This window comes from Wyeomyia smithii, chromosome 2 (assembly GCF_029784165.1).
Source record: "Wyeomyia smithii strain HCP4-BCI-WySm-NY-G18 chromosome 2, ASM2978416v1, whole genome shotgun sequence".
NCBI classification, from domain to species: Eukaryota; Metazoa; Arthropoda; class Insecta; order Diptera; family Culicidae; genus Wyeomyia; species Wyeomyia smithii.
The window spans coordinates 143,776,373-143,797,142 of NC_073695.1; the positions used below are offsets into that span (position 1 = coordinate 143,776,373).

Here is a 20,770-nt window from a genome sequence, read left to right on the forward strand (position 1 = left end):
ACCGTTGTTTTTTAATAATATGTTTTTTTTCCTCTGGCAAATGAAATTCTGTTATTCAAAACTGTAGCACCGTTTTGAGTTTACATTATCATACATGACATTTTCCTTATTTAGAATTAACAATTGCTTGCTCGCCTGATGCGCTGCGTCGTGAAGATATCTGCTGTTCAGCTGTCGTAATCCAGCGACGGGCTACAGGGGGTTTGAAACGGGAGGGTGCGTCTGGCAGTAGAGGTTCTCATCGGTTGGTTGTGGTGTCATCTGGTTCATTCAGTTTGCTCTTTGCTGCCTCAAATTTGACGTTCAGTTTATCATTTTCACTTAAAACGCAAGAGAGTGTCACTTTCCGGTAATGGTCTGGTAGCAGTTCGATATTCCCAATAACCGATGTTAGAAGGTGACTTTTCTCGCAATAAATACCCGGTGGGTCGTGCTTCAGATATGGGAAATGCACGTGTGGGTGGTAAAATGTGGGTTGATAGTGAATGTAGATTCGTAGTTGATCAGCGTTAATTCCGTAACGTGTTTTAATTGCTTCAATGCCACGTGTTTGAATATTTTTCAGCAATGGTAAATGAGTAGCGTTTAGATTCCGCAATGACTTGATACCTCGCTGGCGCACTAAAGCGAGTAGATAAAGTTGTTCCAATGTTTTACCATCCCATTCTAAATCCGGCAACAATATGAAGCCAATTTCCTCTAACGGATCCTCAAAAACTATGCGATCCTTCTCTTTCCGATGCTCTAGTATATTGTAAAGCCACTCTAAGCTTAGCTGCTCCTTTTGTATATGAGGCAATGCCACGGTTTCATAATCTTGGGCAGTTTCTTCCACCAAATATCTTTTTTTGGGTGGAAAATTTCACAATATGCCTCTCAGTAGCGGGATATATGATTGTCACCTTGATTTGATTTACTTCCGGATCAGCAACGCACAAAAAAATTTCCGTAGGTATCATTAACAAATTCCGTCCTCAGTTGGGACGTGGATGAGGAAAAACTTCTTTCGACGGCTGCTATAACACCAGTTGCACTACTTTGCACACTTTCACTGTTCTTCCGACAAGTTCGTCGTGACGTCGTCAGAATTAGCTTTCGTCACCGTGCTCGTTTGATGACGCTTATGATTTTTCAGCTGCCCTTCAGTGAAGGCCGTCTTTTCCAACACAATGATCGCGTAATCGTCACGCGATAGGCTTACAAAATGCCCCAACAGTGAAACGCTCTTGTGTGTACTGTTATTGTTCAGGATGCGAACAGGTACGAAGCCTGCCAAATCGTAGCTACGGCTGGTTGGATTGTTCACTCCATCTTTCACCATAGACACCCGCCGTTCGACTCCCCACGCAACCGTCTGCTTTCCTTTTCGCGCTGTACTGGGCATCATGGTATGCTCCCATCTCAGCATCCATTGTAATCACCTCGGTCGTCATCGATGATCGGGAACTCGTCTCGTTGTCAATTCTTAGATGCTAGTTGCCCTACTTAGCAAGTGGTGCATTATATTTTTGCCATTATTTTATCAATTCTTTTTTTGGTTTCGTTACTTTTTCCACTTGCTGTTTAAAATTACTGTTCACTCGCGTACGGGCTTCATTCTACACATTCTACATTCTATTATCTACTCTAGGCTTCTACTTACAATCTAGGCCCGTATTTCTCTTCTTGTTCGGATGACATACTTTGGTTTTTCTTCCCCTACTAAGTTGTACATCATTTGATTTAGTATTTCAGTATTTGATTCATCTGATTTTACAAATATAACATTCAATTGTGCATTGTTTACTTCTTTTCCATTATGCACTCTCTAACTTTGATATTTGGTGTTTTTTTTTTACATTTAAAATCATTTCGACACATATTAATCCATTTATCTGTATTAGGCTTTTACTTTCCGCTTTAAAATATCAGTTTAACTTGTCTTATGGCCCATTATTAACGCCTTTTTTTTTTCATCAAAAAGAGTTCAAATAACTTTCTGCAATTTTAAAAAATAGCATCAATTCTTTGCTTTGGTTACATATTTTCTTTATTTTGCGTTCTTTCCAAATATTTTCCTCCTTCTTCTAATAAAGTTTTTCAATAAAATAAATCTGTTTCCGCACAATGTATTGTTTTTTCATCTCTCTATTTTTGTTTCATCATGGTTTCATCGAACAAACCGCATTGGTTCAATCTTTTCTTTTCCTTTGTCGAGTATGTCCTGTCTGATTCATAAATAAATCTTTTCATTGTACAAACCGCGTTGATTAAATATTTATCGTTTTCTTCTGTCTTCATTTACAATGTTCATCTAATAACTGGCGTGTTCTTAACACCTCATATCATCTTATTATAAAAATTGTCTCGTTTTTTTTCCCCTAATCTCTTGAATCTCTTTTTAATCTGTAATCATTTACTTTTCGAATTGTCTCTTGTTACTGTCATACTTACACACTACTTACACTTCTCCTGGTATGCAGTAGTCTGCATATTTCCTCTCCCCCTTCCATCCGAAGGTGCGACCGCCCGCTCTAGTGATTCCTGAAAGATAAGAAGGTTAGGAAATAAAAGGAAAATCTCGCACACTCACTCATTCTGGGTTAATTACTCCCTTGTTTACTCTTTCAGTCAGCACTCACCTCAACCATTCCGGGTTAATTACTTCCGATGTATACACTCACACAACCTTAACTAATGAAAGAATAGTTCGAATCCCTTAAAGTCAGTAGTCTTTTCGTCTGGAAAGTTCAGCCCTCTTTTCAAATGTCTTTCCTAGTTCTATTGTTGTCTCCATCGCAAAAAAAATTCCCAATACAGCATCCATCGATTTTCTTCTTAGTTTTCCTATTAAGCCAATAGCTATCAAACCTCGTTTTCATGAGGTCTTTTGTCCACTATAATTTCTTTCCCATGTTAACATTTGCATTTTACAAAAGATAACAAATGCTGTTCTAAATTCTTCCAACTTTTTTTATCCATTACAACCATCCAGATCATTCTAGTAATTTAAATTCCCCAAGTTTTTTGTTTATTTAACCTTTATCGGCGGGGTTCCTCGTCCCTCACGCCTTCATTCGTATTTGAATTTTTTCAACTGTGTCATGCCATTTGACTAATATCATCAAAGGCTGTATATCTTTTTCGGCGACTTATTCCATTTCTTCACGCCTTTACTTCAGTATGCTTTCTTCCGTTTGGTTCTGCCTATTAATTCCCGTCAATAAAATCATTCAAGTTTTTCGGCGACTTTTCGTATTTCTTCACGCCTTTATTCCAGTATACTTTTTTCCGTTTGGTTCTGTTTATGGACTCCCGTCAATAAAATCATTCATCTTTTTCGGCGACTTTTCGTATTTCTTCACGCCTATATTTTACTCCCACCTTACTTTTTTTATACAGTTTTAGGTGCTTGCTATTATAACTCATGCCATCCAATATCGTATTTCATTAAATATATTCTGTCCGTTAACCTTGAAAGCATAGTTTAAGTTCATATATTCAGTCATAATAACGCTTAAGCCGGTTATTATGAACTTTTTCTAAACGATTGCCGTTTCTAATTACTGTGGTCATTTCGCTCGGAATGTCCACTACTTCATATGGTCCTCTCCATATGTTCTGAAGCTTTTGGCCTGCACTAGTCGCTACGGCCTTCACTAATACTTGTTCACCCCACATGGGTTTGTAATCATTAGATGATCTGTCGTAAATTTGTTTGCGGTTCTCTTTACTCCTTTTCAGGTTGGCTTGTGCGTTTGCATGTAAATCGTAAAATATTTTCTTCATTTCATGTGTGTATGCATCATATGTCATCTTCTCCACTCCGTTCCGCTTATAGATTGAAGTCGGGATTCGAGCTATCCGTCCGTACAATAATTCGAACGGCGTATACCCTGTGGACGAGTTTACTAATGTATTATATTCAAACGTGAAAAACGGTAACAACTCGTCCCATGTGTGCGGCTTTCCGCCAATAAATTGTCTCAAATACGTTTTTAACTCGCGGTTTGATCTCTCTACCAAGTTAGCTTGTGGATGATACGGGCTAGTAGTAATTTTCTTGATCTTTAAAATTTTGCACACCTCTTTCATCAGTGAGCTCACAAAATTTGCGCCGTTGTCTGTGACTAGTTCCAACGGGGCACCGAATTTACAAATGTAATTTTCTACGAAGGTCTTGGCTACCGTCTGGCTTTCTTGATTCTCCATTGGAGCGACAATTAGGTATCTCGTCAAGTCATCCTGCATGACTAGACCATAACGGTTTCCCATATCGGACTCGGGTAACACTACTATATCCATGTATAATTTCTCGAATGGCTCCGATGCGGTTGTGGTGATCTGCATCGGTATCTTGTTTGATCTTCCAATTTTGTTCTTTTGGCAGGAATCACACTGCCGAACGTAGTTCTCGATATCCCGTTTCATCGTAGCCCACGTAAAAAGTGTGCCAATTCTCTGGCGCATTCGTCGCGCTCCTACGTGCCCTCCTAAGGGTGCATCGTGAAATTCCTTTAAAATTGTTTCCCCTTGATCTGGCGCAATTACTGTACGCTCGCTATTAGCATTATATAGTATTAATTGTTTTTCTAGCTTACCCGCTAGGAACTGAATCATTTGCAGAACCTCCTGCTGCTTGATTTTTCTGAAGGATATTAGGTGAATGACCCCGGCTGCCTTTACTGCCGCGGGGCTCTTATTGAAGCTATTCAAAAATTGAGAAAAAAATTTCCGGCAATCGATTAACGAATTTTCGCTGCCGTCTACTATGAAACCGCCTACTTTCTTGTCTTTAAATTTGAGTACACCATCCTCGACGTAATCTTTTAGTGCTGGTGACAGCTGATACAGTGTCTGAAGTTCTCTGTACGCCGTCCGACTGTTCAAAATGACAAGACGAGCTTCGATATTCCTCTCGTCCAATATTCTCTTCGATACTTCCACCGTCTCACTTGGTATCAGGTCATTTGATAATGCCTGTGAAAAGTCATCATATGAAATGTTGACGAGTTGTTGCTCATCCTTGTCCACAGCGATGTCCGCAATGTCTATGGCACTCAAATCTTGTATTGTGCCGTTCAAATCATCCGGAGCGTTCTTCTGCTGCTCTAGCAGGCGTTTCTGCTGGCGCGGAATCATGGCTATCTGCCTGTGGGGTGAACTTTCTTGCCCCTGACACGTCCCATCTGACAAACGTGACAAAAAATCGGCGACTATATTTTCGCTACCTTGTTTATACCTGATGCTGCATTCCAAACCCTGCAACTTTAGTCTAAATCTTGTCAGCGTTGGAGATGTCTCTTTGAGCCTCCAAATCGCTATAAGTGGTCTGTGGTCCGTGTAAACGATAAACTTTTGACCAAAAATGTAATGTTTGAAATATTCTATGGCCCATACAATCGCCAATAGTTCCTTTTCTATGATATGATATCTGGTCTCTGCACCTACAAGTGCACGACTCGCGAACGCGATCGGCTGGTGCATGGATTTTTCATTCGACAGGACGGCTCCAATAGCATAATTGCTAGCGTCTGTCGTAATAACAAAAGTGTCTTGATAATCTGGCCGGACTAAAACTGGCTCTGTAATCAGCGCGTTTCTAAGGAATTCGAACGCTTCCTGACATTCTTTTCCCCACACAAATTTAGCGTCTTTCTTCAACAAATCATTCAGCGGCTTGCGCTTCTCCGCGATGTTGGGGATAAACTTCCCGTAAAAATTTACTGTTCCCAAAAATGATCTTATACCTTTCACGTTTGTGGGTGGTTTAAGGCTCTGAATGGCCCTAATATTTGCATTGGTGGGTTTTATGCCTTCTTCATTAACGACATGACCCAAATACTCCAGTTCCTTTTTCAAAAACTGACACTTAGACGGTTCTATTTTTAAGTTATGTTTACGCAAGGCTTGTAATACTTTTCGCAAACTATCATTATGGTCAGTGATAGTGTCACCGAAAACTATAATATCATCGCGGTAGACAAATGCTTTTACATCCCCTATCTCAAAAAGAACAGTATTCATAAGTTTTTGGAATGTTGAGGAACTGTTCTTTAACCCCATCGGCATTCGTGTAAATTCGAAGTGGCCTTTGGGAGTGGAAAACGCCGTTTTAGCCGCATCTCGGCGGTCGATCGGGACTTGATAGAAACCCGAATTTAAATCAATTGAGGAGAAATATTTTGCTCCTCCAACATTATCCAATATCTCATTTATAAGAGGTATTGGGTATACAAACGGCTTGGTAACTTCGTTCAATGATCTAAAGTCTACCACAATTCTGTATCTTTTATTACCGTCAGCATCCGGTTTTTTTGGTACACATAATACCGGTGCATTCCAGGGACTAGTGCTGGGCCTAATAATTCCCTGCACCCTCATTTCCTCGATTTCTTTATTATTGTGTCGTTTCGTGGCCTCCGGAAATCTATATTGCCGTTTATTAATAGGCACCTCCGATGAAGTTTCTATCGTGTGTACGGCGGCGTCAGTAGTAGTTAACTTGTCGCCCTCGAAAAAGAATATATCCGCATAGCTTTCGACCATATTCTTCACTGTCCTGAATTCTCTATCAGGCAAGTGCGCCAAATTCAGCACTTGCCGTAGTTTTTCAATTCTTGCATTTCCTTTTGACTCTGGTGTTAGTTTATGTTCTAATAGGTCATAATCTAGCCTAGAGTTAAGATCTAACTCGGTCATTATCGTATTTTCCCTGTCACGAGGTGTGTCCTTCGGCCCCTCATACGTATGGGGTATTTCTCCCCCTATGTTGGGACCCTCTCTAGGTTCCACGCAGGCTGTGGCATTCTCATTAACGATGTTGTTTCTTAGTTGGCTTTGCACCATGACTCTATTTCTGGCCGCTAAAAACACATGCCGACTAAGGGCTTCCTCTCTAGGCACGCTCCATGGGCCCAAACTATCCGGACCCCTATTGCCGTGTTTTTTAAACACAATATAGTCGAAGTTATTCCCTATCTGGAGGGTGTGTTTTTTTCAAAAATTCTACCCCGAATGCCGTCCGCCGGTAAACCGTTCATCAGGTGAAACTCTGCCGGAATCAAAAAGTTCCCGACTAATAAATCCAGGATAACCGTTCCTAAGGTTCGCACGATCCCGCGACCAATGCCCTCAAAAGTGTTTGTGTCTTGTCTGTTTACATGCACATTCAATTTCTCTGCAACATGCATGCTTAACATATTCGCGCACGCGCCTGTGTCCAAAATCAAGTCCAGCGTTTGCTGCACATTTTGTTTTGCCAGCAATGTAATCATAAGCCGCCGGCTGGTGTCAAAGTAGACTCGCTTCGCCACACAGGCACTATTGTCCCGTATGTGGTTACATGCTGTTCTCCAGTCCGTTATCTCTATGTGGCTGGGCTCGTCAGTGATTCTCCGCCAATCGACGTCCTGACATAGTTCCGCGAAATCATCGCTAAAGTATTCTTTCGCAAACGGGTCCTTTATCCCATGATTTTCGTTCCCCGAGTTCTTCGCCCCTCCATTGGGCTGATTTATACTTAACACATATTGTGAACAACCGTGCGTCTCATCGTCACTCCACCTGGAATAATTTGGAAAAATATCGTGCTCATTCCCAACATTGGGAGTAATGTTCTCGACCGGTTTGTTAAATTTGTTCCTTACAAAATTATTCCTATTCATCGGTCGGGGTGCCCGGCTGGCGTTGCCGTCGGGCCCCCAGCGACCTAGTTTTTTGATTGTTGGTAGCGCTCGTAGCCTCGGCTTCGAAATTGGCGATTGTACGCATCATTATATCTACCATTATTATTATTGTAATTTCCGCGCCCGGGCGATCTTCCTCTATTGTTGCCGTAATTAAAACCATCATCATGGTGGTGATACTGGCGGTCATTATATCGATTGTTGTCATACCCATCATTATTGTAACTATTTCGATTGCTTTGCTGGTTGTTATTCCGAGCGGCAACCCGCCAATCTTGCGATTCGGTTTGGTGTATGTACCCGTTCCAACGCGCTCCCTGTGAACCTCGGTAGCGATCGTTATTATTATGTTGGTTGGTTTGGTTGCTGCCAAGGTTTTTACCCTGATTAGACCACCCGCTCCTGACTGGCTTCCGTAGTTCCCGTTATTTTGTTGTCGCTCGTTTCCCCTATAAGCGTTTTCCCTGTAGTTACGATTGTTATTGTAATTGTAGTTGTTGGTGCTGCTGCTGTTCCCACCTGGCTGCTGTCTGTAATCTTGGGCCTCGTTATTTCGTGTATAATTGATCTGCCGCTGGCGATTGCTAAATCGCTCATTGCCCCTGTTCTGCGAGCTCCCGGCTCCGTTGAAACCATCCCGGCCTCCTCCTTGGGTGTTACTACCTGTCCCATTCGGTTGCCAGCGCCTACCGCCTCTCTCTTTCTCTTGCTCCAGTAGATCCAAACAGCGTAGTCTGTTTTCTACATCCGCGAGTTGTTCGCATTCCTCCCCTCGTTCCTCCAGTAGGTCCAGCAGCTCGTCTAAGCTCAATTTCTTGTTTCCTCCCGCCATTAACTTCAGATGTGAATTCCGCAAACCCCCAATAAAATGAATCCTGAGGCTTCTTTCCATTGCAGAACCCGCTGTACCCTCCTGGTTCTTTTCAAATGTATCCAGCAATTCTTTTATCTCTATCGTTCTCCTTTTATATGCGCTGTAATCTTCGCTCAGTTCCTGTCGTAGCGTTTCGATCCGTTTTATTACCGACTCGATGTTCTCAATGGAACCGAATTCTTTGATCAAGTTGCGTTTGACCTCTGGCCAGCTCTCCGCCTTGATCCGAGGCAAAACTGCCGCTGCTTTGCCTTTTAGTTTTAGTAGGACTACATAAATTAGTGCACTGTGTGACCCGTTTTCTGGGATTTCGTCTGCAAAATGCTGAACATGGTATAGGAACGCTTCCAGTTCATCTTTGTGTCCCTTGAATTCTGGGATGCATTGCAGTGCATCCGCCTTCGGGAAAACGTAATCTGCCGCTCGGCTCATATTTATTTTATTTAGTTGTTTCCCGATAATAAAACTGCTTCTACAGAATATGTTTTTTAAATTTTCGATATGATCCCCAAAACTGGGTGTGTCTTGAATTTCTACCTCGCTGATTTGGAGGCTTTTTTTAACAAATTCTTCTTCTAATTTTTCTAATTGTTCAAGTGCGCTTGCGCGGTTTCCGCGCTCTCCGTCGTGCTTCTCCTCCCTTGATTCCTGAGTTTCTACAAGGGTCGATGAAAGCGGGGGATCTTTAAAAATCACCGATCGCTCTAAGTTCGCCAACTGATCTTCTGCAAGATCTGATGTCTCAAACTCAAGACAATTTTCTGATAATCTTCTATTTCTGTTTGGTTCAGGAACAATCGCCGAGTTATTTAAGATTTTCAATGCCAGACACACTTTCGATTGAACAAGTGTGTACTGATCTGTTAATCTATTCCAATGTTCTGGCGTTAAATTCGAATTTTCATACTCTTTTAAAATTTCCGAAAAGTCGTTTAAAGCGTCGCTTAATAATTTTCTTCTATTAGCGACTGCCGCCCGCGTTCTCGGCCGGTTTATGTTATTGCTCAGATTATGGTACTCCTGGTAGACATAATCCTTAAGCTCTTTTTATATTTATGGTCATAACCGTCTAACACCTATTCTGCTTTTGCAATATGCCGCATAATAATAAAAAAAAAAAGGAAATGACTCACTCACCCGAGTATCCTTGGCACAGGGCCGGTCATCGTCGTTGACTTCAATTTCCACTACGTAACTTCGGCACCTTCTTAATACGACAATTCACTATATCGAATATCTGCCAACGTCGAAACTGACACTTACATGAACAAACGATCGCACTTTACAAGTCGTCTTCAGCAGCAAAACACAGCACCTTTTCCCCGCATACGAATGTCACTCGCTTGGGTTTGCCACCAACTCAGTTCACACCAGCTGAAATGCACGATCACCAAAAGAAAGACACACACGAGCCTCCCCAACCGTACGAATGGCTACGATCGCGTTTTAAATGACACTGAATGGGTCCTCTCGGTTTTCATACTCACTCAGTCAGAACTGGCGTTTTGTTTTTCTTTCTTCGCTGTCACCACATGTGTAGGTATACCTATTTCCTGGGTATAACCTACCAGGACTTTCTCCAGAAAACCCTGTACGCGCAATTGGCGCGGAATTAATACACACAGATTAACGTGGACTAACTGACTTTATTTTCGTACATCACTACCTAAATATACCCTACCGGTAACTCAGAGAGAGAGACTTTCTCCACTCTCTGTTTACCTTACTAATCTCTTAACCTAATCTAGTACTGCTAAAGTACAGGCGGCGTTTTGTTTATAACACAAAACTTGTTTATTTTGGTTGAGTTTGTTTGCCGGTGGCACAGCAGAAGGCTGCGCGAAGTTCTTTGCCACCTGTGGCATAATCTGTTGATACATAGAGTGTTGACAGAGCCGTTCGCGGTCCTCTGTCAAGGGAACCAAATGTTTCGCCTGACTAAAGCATAGCAGAAGGCTATGCCCTCCTAGGGACAAAATTTAATTTTAATTATAAGGCTCGTGACGGAGCATTGGGTTCTTCGCAGGGTGTGACGTCACAAGGAATCCATCTACAATTGATTTGGTACTAACAAATCAAAGTCATTCATGCAGTGATTTATTAACTCATGCTGACTTTGATTCTGATCATCTTCCCATAACATTTTCTATTCCCCATGAAACTATTTTAAATCCCACTAGATCTGTGTTAAATTATCTCAAGACTAATTGGGTTAGATATCGTTCTACGATCGAAGAAAATTTGAATGATGATATTATTTTACAAAATAGTGCTGACATTGACAGAGCATTAGATAATTTTAGCAGCTTAATACTCAATGCCCGGAATTTATCAGTTCCTAAGGCTCGAGTGAAATTTAATGCACCAATTATTGACAGTGAACTTCAACTTCTTATACGTTTGAAGATCATACGAAGACGTCAATACCAAAGATCTCGTGATCCTGCTTTGAAAATTATTTTTCAAGAATTACAAGAGGAAATTAAACATAGATTCACTCTCTTGCGAAATGAGAATTTCATGAGAGAAGTTGAACAACTAAAACCTTGTTCAAAACCTTTCTGGAAGCTTTCGAAGGTTCTTAAGAAACCTTCGAAGCCCATTCCAGTCCTTAAAGATGGTGATTACATTTTTCTAACGAATGAACAAAAATCTCAAAAACTTGCTCAGCAGTTTGAGAGTGTTCATAACTCCAATTTGAACGTAGTAAGTCCTATTGAAAATGAAGTAAATCAAAAGTATGATCAGATCACCACCCAAGAATTTCTTTCTGAAGAGGTATTGAAAACAAACTTGAATGAGGTGCGAACTATTCCCAAAAAATTCAAAAACGTGAAAGCACCAGGAGATGATGGGATTTTCTATATCCTCATCAAAAGACTTCCCGAAAACTCTCTAAATTTCTTGGTAAAAATTTTTAACAGATGCTTTGCACTAGCACATTTTCATACGAAATGGAAAAATGTCAAAGTCACTCCAATTTTAAAACCCGAAAAGCATCCAGCTGAGGCTTCAAGTTATCGACCAATTAGTTTACTTTCCTCTATTAGCAAACTTTTTGAAAGAATAATTCTCAGAATGATAACACATATTAATGAGAACTCATTTTTTACAAATGAGCAGTTTTGTTTTCGCCATGGGCATTCCACTACTCATCAATTACTTAGAGTAACAAATATGATTCGAACTAATTAGTCTGAAGGCTATTCGACTGGAGCAGCTCTACTAGATATAGAGAAGGCATTCGACAGTGTTTGGCATAAAGGTTTGATAGCTAAAATGTCAAATTTCAGTTTTCCGCTTTACCTTACAAAAATGATACAAAGTTATTTAACTGACCGCACTCTTCAGGTTAACTATCTAAATGGTAAATCTAATAGATTGCCTGTTAGACCTGGTGTGCCTCAGGGGAGTATCTTGGGCCCAATCTTATATAACATTTTTACTTCTGATCTTCCTGATTTACCACCAGGTTGTCGGAAATCTCTGTTTTGTGACGATACAAGCATTTCCGCAAAAGGAAAAAGCTTTCGTGTTATATGCAGTCGGCTACAAAAAAGTTTAGATATATTTTCTTCATACTTGCAGAAATGGTAGATTTCCCCTAATGCTTCTAAAACACAGTTAATTATTTTTCCTAATAAGCCAAGAGTTTAATTTCTCAAACCCATCCATAACCACGTTATTAAGATGAACGGTGTGGTCTTAAATTGGTCTGATCAAGTTAAACACTTAGGGCTAATTTATTATAAGAATCTTACTTTCAAGAAGCGCATTGAAAATATCCAGTCAAAGTGCAATAAGTATATCCTCTTATCAACAGGAATTCTAGAGTTTGTCTCAAGAATAAACTGTTAATTTACAAACAAATATTTAGGCCAGCAATGTTATATGCAGTTCCCATCTGGACAAGTTGTTGTACAACCAGGAAGAAGACATTTCAAAGGATTCAGAATAAACTTTTGAAAATGATTTTTAAGCGTCCTCCCTGGTTTAGCACGAACGAGCTACATAGGCTCACTAATGTAGAAACATTAGAAAATATGTCAAGCCAAATTATCAACAAATTCCGACAAAAATCGTTGCAATCCTCAATTGCAACGATTAGCTCACTTTATAGTCAGTAAGATAGTTTTAAGTTTTTTTTTTAATTTTGTTTATTTCCTTTTTTTCCTTGACAAGTAGGTTTAATAACTTTCCTACAATTACATTAACTTAACTACGAAAGCTAAAAACATTCAATAATATAAAAAAGCGTACAAAATATATATATATATATATATATATATATATATATATATATATATATATATATATATATATATATATATATATATATATATATATATATGTATATATATATATATATATATATATATATATATATATATATATATATATATGTATATATATATATATATATATATATATATATATATATATATATATATATATATATATATATATATATATATATATATATATATATATATATATATATATATATATATATATATATATATATATATATATATATATATATATATATATATATATATATATATATGCATTCGTTGTTTTGCTTTCGTCTCGATTAGACGCAAATTGTTCATCTCCGTTTGAGTTTGCAAAATAACAATTCACGAGTTATCGTACGGGTGTTTTTTTGTCGATTAGTTCTTGTGCTGCGCGATAACAATAGCCGGTAGTTTATCGGCAGAAACATCTTCTGCACACTGGTAGGGGCAGGCTACCCCGCCAGTGATACGATACGCAGCTGATATATCAGCAAGAATAATTCTCCCGCACCGCTGTTACCCCGCTAGCAGCACGGACCACCATACGATCGAGCGAGTGGAAGTCAACTACAAGTGGCATCTACAAGGTCGCGTGTAGGATACGGCCACTGTGTCACAACACGAAGCTGGATCGTCATTGTTTGTTCTGCGGAGACGCTCGATTAATCCTACTATCAGCCGTGAGGTCGTGACTTAGACGTATAGTATTATTATTATTGTTATTATTATAATTATTATTACTATAATTATTATTTGTATTATTATTATTACTATTATTATTATTATTATTGTTATTATTATTATTATTACTATTGTTATTAGTATTAGTATTACTGCCTTTTTTTTTATTTTGATCCATTGTAGTTTGAGAAATTGTTTTTAAAATTAAATAGCAACTACTTGACCCCCCCCCCCCACATTCGAATATTTATCGTTTGTGTGCGGTAGAGCGTAACGCTCCCGCAAAATGGACGACATGCAGGTGCAACTATTCCTGGATGTGGAAACAACTGGGGAAGAGATTGAGATCTCCCCCATCAATTCCCCTCTACCTTCCCCGCTACCTAGCCCCGTACCAAGGGTACCGGCAACACGGGTGAAAGCTTACCCAGATGCTTCGAAAGGTCCGTTCGTAGTTTACTTCAGGCCCATAAAGAAGCCTCTAAATATAATTCAAATCGGCAAGGACCTGGCAAAACAGTTTTCGGACGTAACCGAAATTACAAAGGTTAGACCGAACAAACTGCGAGTTGTTGTGAGTAGCTTGAAGCAAGCAAACGCAATTGCTAGCTACGAGCTCTTCACGAGAGAGTACCGCGTGTACATCCCTGCCAAGGACGTGGAGATCGACGGTGTGGTTACCGAAGGAAGCCTCACGGTCGATGACATTTTGCGTCACGAGGTTGGCTGCTTCAAGAACCACCTGATTCAAGATGTAAAGATACTGGATGTCAAGCAATTGCATTCAGTATCCATCGAAGAAGGGAAGAAGAAATTCTTCCTTTCGGATTCCTTCCGTGTAACATTCGCCGGATCCGCACTGCCGAACTACATCTCTTTGGACAGGGTTCGTCTGCCTGTACGCCTGTTCGTACCGCGGGTCATGCATTGCCAAAACTGCAAGCAGTTAGGTCATACAGCCACCTACTGCTGCAACAAGGCACGCTGCAGCAAGTGCGGAGGCAATCATGCTGAGACCGCTTGCAGTGAGGATACTGAAAAGTGTCTTTACTGCGAGAGAACTCGGCATGACCTTTCGGCGTGTCCCGCGTACAAACAGCGCGAGGAAAAAATAAAGCGTTCCCTCAAGGAACGATCAAAGCGCTCTTTCGCAGAAATGCTGAAGAGTGCTGAGCCACCCTCGACAGGAAACATCTTTTCCTTTTTGCCAACCGATGAGGGTACATCTGACGATCCCGTCGAAGGGTGTTCTTATGCCTTGCCAGAAGGATCTAGGAAGAGGAGAATGATCAACTCTCCTAATCTTTCTCGCAAAGGTCGCAAGATAACCCCTAGCGGAATGACCAATAAGCCAACACAAAAAGGAAGCGGTGAAGAAAAACCGAAGCAAGTACCTCCCGGTTTTAATTTTAAATCAAACCAGGAGTACCCACCGCTTCCTGGGGCACCAAAAACCCCTCGTGCACCCATTTCTCGATCAGAAGATAAAAAAGAAACAGGGTTCATAAAATTTTCTGATATTGTGGACTGGATATTTAAAACATTCAACATACCAGATCCCCTACAAAATATTCTTCTTGCCCTTCTTCCTACAGTGAAAACCTTTTTGATGCAACTAGCAGCAACCTGCCCCTCATTTCAGCTATCATATCTTTCGATGACTAATACGGCGAAAGAGGTTAGGAATTTTATCACTGTATTACAGTGGAATTGCAGAAGTATCATCCCCAAATTCGATCTATTTTCTCATTTAATAAATACATACAATTGTGACGCATTTGCGCTCTGTGAAACCTTTCTCAATTCAAACGATCAACTCAATTTCCACGATTTTAACATTATTCGTCGAGATCGAGACTCACACGGTGGAGGGGTACTTTTAGGGATTAAAAAGTGCTATTCCTTCTTCCGAATCGACCTCCCCTCGATCTCGAATATTGAAGTCGTTGCCATTCAAACGAATATGAATGGAAAAGACCTATGCCTTGTTTCGTTATATATGCCTCCATCCGCGCGGATTGAACAGAAGCATCTCACTGATATAGCAGAGTTGCTTCCCGCGCCTTTTTTGATATTGGGAGATTTTAATTCTCACTGTTCGCTATGGGGGTCGCTGTACGACGACAACCGATCTTCTTTAATCTGTAACTTGATCGACGACTTCAATATGACAGTTTTGAATACTGGGGAAGCGACACGTGTACCTAATCCTCCAGCACGTGAAAGCGTGCTTGACCTATCCCTTTGCTCGACATCACTAGCGTTAGATTGCCGGTGGAAAGTAATCAACGATCGTTATATCAATTGCTAATGGTTCAACTCCCCCGAACCCAATCAATATTTCCTACGACCTTACACGTAATATTGATTGGAAGTGTTATGAGTCTATTATAGCGCAATCTATCGAGACTCACGAGGAACTTCCTCCGGAGGAAGAATACGCGTTCTTAGCTGGCTTGATAATCGACGCCGTGGCTCAAGCTCAGACGAAACCGATACCCGGGGTAACGATTAGACAGCGCCCTCCCAACAAATGGTGGGACAAAGAGTGCTCTGAGCTGTACGCGTGAAGGTCCGCGGCGTATAAGGACTACCGGGAGTACGGCACTGTCAACCTGCTTCGAAAGTACGAGGCACTGGGCAGGCAGATGAAGAGCTTAGTAAAGGCGAAAAAACGCGGGTACTGGCGGCGGTTCGTAAACGCGTTGTCCAGGGAAACAGCGATGAGCACTCTTTGGGATACCGCCAGGCGCATGCGGAACCGTGACGTTTCGAATGAAAGCGAGGAGTATTCAGATCGCTGGATACTTGATTTTGCCAGAAAGATCTGTCCAGACTCTGTACCGGAACAGAAAACCTTTCGCGACGCGTTATTAGTAACTACGGAAGAGCCTCCATTTTCGATGTTGGAATTTTCAATGGCTCTCCTGTCGTGCAACAATTAGGCTCCAGGGTTAGATAGAATAAAATTCAACCTGTTGAAGAATCTACCCGACTCTGCAAAAAGACGCTTGTTGAATTTGTTCAATTTGTGCGATGCTCTCTTGCCTCCGGAAATTAATGGAGAAAATGATCCTCTTACGGTTAGACAAATGGGTCGAAACAAACGGGTTACTTTCAGATACTCAATTTGGCTTTCGCCGGGGCAAAGGGACGAACGATTGCCTAGCGTTGCTTTCTACTGAAATTCAACTAGCCTTTGCTCGAAAAGAGCAAATGGCTTCTGCGTTCATGGATATTAAGGGGGCTTTTGACTCTGTCTCTGTAGAAGTTTTAAGCGCGAAACTTCATTCGCAGGGACTCTCACCAAATTTGAATAACGTTTTGCTCAATTTGTTGTCAGAAAAGCATATGTATTTCTCACATGGCGATTCGACAACTTCCCGAATTAGTTACATGGGCCTCCCCCAGGGCTCATGTTTAAGTCCTCTCTTATATAATTTTTACGTCAATGACATCGATGAATGTCTTGCAAATTCATGCACGCTAAGGCAACTTGCAGACGATAGCGTTGTATCCATTACTGGTGGCAAGGCTAGCGATCTGCAAGGACCATTGCAAGATACCTTAGACAATTTGTCTGAATGGGCTCTTAAGCTGGGTATCGAATTCTCTCCGGAGAAAACTGAGCTGGTCGTTTTTTCTAGAAAGCATAACCCAGCTCAGCTGCAGCTCCTACTAACGGGTAAAACGATCTCTCAGGTTTTAGTCGCTAAATATCTCGGGGTCTGGTTCGACTCCAAATGCACCTGGGCTTGTCATATTAGGTATCTGACACAAAAATGCCAACAGAGGATTAATTTTCTTCGTACGATTACCGGAACTTGGTGGGGTGCTCACCCAGGAGACCTTCTAAGGCTTTACCAAACAACGATATTGTCAGTTCTTGAGTACGGCTGTTTCTGCTTTCGCTCCGCCGCGAACACGTACATTATAAAATTAGAGAGAATACAATATCGTTGTTTGCGTATTGCCTTGGGTTGCATGCAGTCGACCCATACGGTGAGTCTTGAAGTGTTAGCGGGTATTCTTCCGTTGAAACATCGTTTTTGGAATCTCTCTTACCGGTTGCTAATTCGATGCACAGTTATGAACCCATTAGTAATTAAAAATTTCGAGAGGTTGGTCGACCTTCAATCTCAATCCAGATTTATGACTTTATAATTTGACTATATGGCTCAAGACATTAATCCTTCTTCATACGATTCCTCCAATGTCGCACTTTTAGCTACTTCTAATAATGCTATATTCTTCGACACCACCATAAAACAAGACATTTCTGGTATCCCGGATCAATTGCGACCCCAAGAGATCCCTAAGATTTTTTCCAATAAGTTTAAACATGTTAGTTATGATAAAAGGTTTTTCACTGACGGATCTAATCTAGATGAGTCCACTGGCTTCGGTGTTTTCCACGAAAATTTTACCGCCTCCTACAAACTCGATGCTCCTGCTTCCGTGTACGTCGCAGAACTTGCTGCTATTCAGTACTCTCTTGGAATCATCGAAACCCTACCCATAGACCACTTCTTCATCTTCACAGATAGTCTCAGTGCCATTGAGGCTCTGGCGATGGCTACCATGACATCGAGCATGTTGTTTGGTCGTGTACCGAATACTGTGGTGTTAGGTCTGAGCTTATAGGTTCCCTTCGGGCCCGAGGAAAACAACCGAACGTACCCGTTAGAGACATTCTGGGAAGCGGTGATCTCCAGTACATGATACAGCTATACGTGTTCATAAAACACGCTGGTATTAAAATATGAAACTCTTCTATCTATTTGTTAGATTACCATTCCCGCTACACGCTGAAAGAAGATGATACACTAAGCTGGAGACACTCAAACGAAGACTCGGCATCTTTATGTTCACGCAGACACCTCAGTCCAAACTGCTCAAATAGAACATCACTGCTTAGCCATGTACAAATAAATAAATAGTATAACTCAATATAGTTAAAATCAAAATTGTAACTCCCCTCCTCTCACCTTAAATCCCCACTAGCTCGTAGTCGGCCGCGAGAATAAAGAAAAGGCCTCCCTCTTTTCCCTGCTAATTTAGAATTTAAAAAAAATGTACTTGGCTCAGTTAAACATAAATTGTATCGTGCCGTGTCAAATAAACTATTAAAAAAAAAAAAAAAAAAAAGAAAATATATATATATATATATATATATATATATATATATATATATATATATATATATATATATATATATATATATATATATATATATATATATATATATATATATATATATATATATATATATATATATATATATATATATATATATATGTGTTGAAATGTCACCATAGTGTTGAAATGTCACCATTTGTGGCAGAACACAATATTAATTCTGAATAGATATTAGTACATAAATAAATCATTACAAACATCCCCCCCCCCCTATTAAAAAAAAACCAGAAGTGTTTACCAGAGAAGAGCAGGTCGCGTCATTTCCCACATCTCTAGGTTGAACAAAATCGCCAGCAACGGTCCTCTGATGAGTAAGTCAATTGCGTTGGAGACACGAGTGCCTAGATGAGCACGCAATGCATTGTGAAGTAGGAAGGTTTGCATGTTCGCTGATCACCTGAGGTTGAGAAAGTGGAAACGCGTCGTTTGCCGGGCATGGGTTTAGAGTTTCGCCTCTTCGAAATTGAATCGTTGGAGTGAAGTTAGCTTGAGGTCTGGAGAATTGGTCTTTCGCTGCTGCAAGAAGCACTCTGTCAGGTGGTAACAGTTGATTAGCATGGAAACGATTAGTGTTTGTGTGTTGATGATCATTGTAGGAGTTGGTGACATTATTCTGTTGTCTGTTGACCATGTTATAGTTGGGGATATTGTTATTATTCAAAAAACTGTTGTTGACGTGACGGTTGGGGTTGGTATATCTACGGTTACTATTGGTGTTGAAGTTATTGTTCTGTCCTCTATGATAGTTGTTGTTGTTGCTGTTGTTGTTGTTATTGTTGCTATAGACGTATTTTCTGTTCAGTGAATTGCTGCTCCTAGATGCTCGATATCGTTGTCGTGAAGGTTTTTGCCTATTTCGCCATGCTCTGAATCGTATTCTATGCTGTTCTTCACGACGCTTCGTCTTTCCGTCAAAGGATCGCCAGTCAGCTTTCTAACGCTTTGTTGATCTAATTGAACGCCATTCCGAATGTTCACAATCATTCAGTGAAACTGGTGAGGTGGAAAGCGGAGCTTTTTTCTGTATTGTGTCAAACTTCTTAGATAACGATTTCAGCTCGTCCAAAATATTTAGCTTGATATTTGGATCGTCATAAGGGCTTTGTTTGCCAAGCTGTTTTATTTCGTTTTTTATTTCTTTTCGCAATTCAATCGTAGTAAGGTCAACCAGCGAAGTTAAATGATTCCTTAGTGAAGAAATTGCACACTATATACTGTGGTTTTTGTTAATGGTGGCTAACTCATGCTTAAGATTACTAAGCAGCGTTTCTTGATTATTTGATTATTTATTTCTTTTCGCAATTCAATCGTAGTAAGGTCAACCAGCGAAGTTAAATGATTCCTTAGTGAAGAAATTGCACACTATACACTGTGGTTTTTGTTAATGGTGGCTAACTCATGCTTAAGATTACTAAGCAGCGTTTCTTGATTATTAATATCTTCCGTTGCAGTATACGGTTGGTTCGGCTGGTTTGAATATTGGAGTTTGAATTTATGCACCACCTGTGAGTTTAAATCAATCTGAGCCGCTTTTGCTGTTCGGTCAGCTCTTTCAACTCAAACGTCATCGTTACTGAAGATTGGCATGGGCCGTAGCATGGTAGCAGGTACGATGTTGGGTCGGCAGTTCTTTTGTTCGATGTTGAGTCAGCAGTTCTTTTGTCAGCAGCTCTTGTAACGCGATTTGAGCCACGGTTAGGCGGTAACCCCAAACAGGAGGGGTGAAATTTACGACTGCACCTAACGCACGACCACAGCTCTTCGGTGGTAGGGTCGACACAAACTTCGCAACGTTCGCTCATGTTTGGCATAAATAAAATAAAAACAAACTTCGCGCAAACAAAATAAGTCTTATGAGACTTATACACGCCGGGAGCGGCTATAAAACACGTCCGAACTGGTTGACGGTTACTGGTGAAAAAAGCAGTAGCAACCTATGGGGTAACTAGGCCTTTCATTTGCTATTAATTCCATGAAAATCGGTCCAGCCATCTCTGAGAAAAGTGAGTGAGAAAAAAAGTTGCACATACACACACACAAACACACATACA

General features: G+C 40.5%; 1 pseudogene; it reads right to left on the reverse strand.

Moving 5' to 3' along the window:
- Positions 1-238: 238 nt before the first annotated feature.
- On the reverse strand, positions 239-1,047 carry LOC129720011 (m7GpppX diphosphatase-like; annotated as a pseudogene).
- Between the last annotated feature and the right edge of the window lie 19,723 nt (positions 1,048-20,770).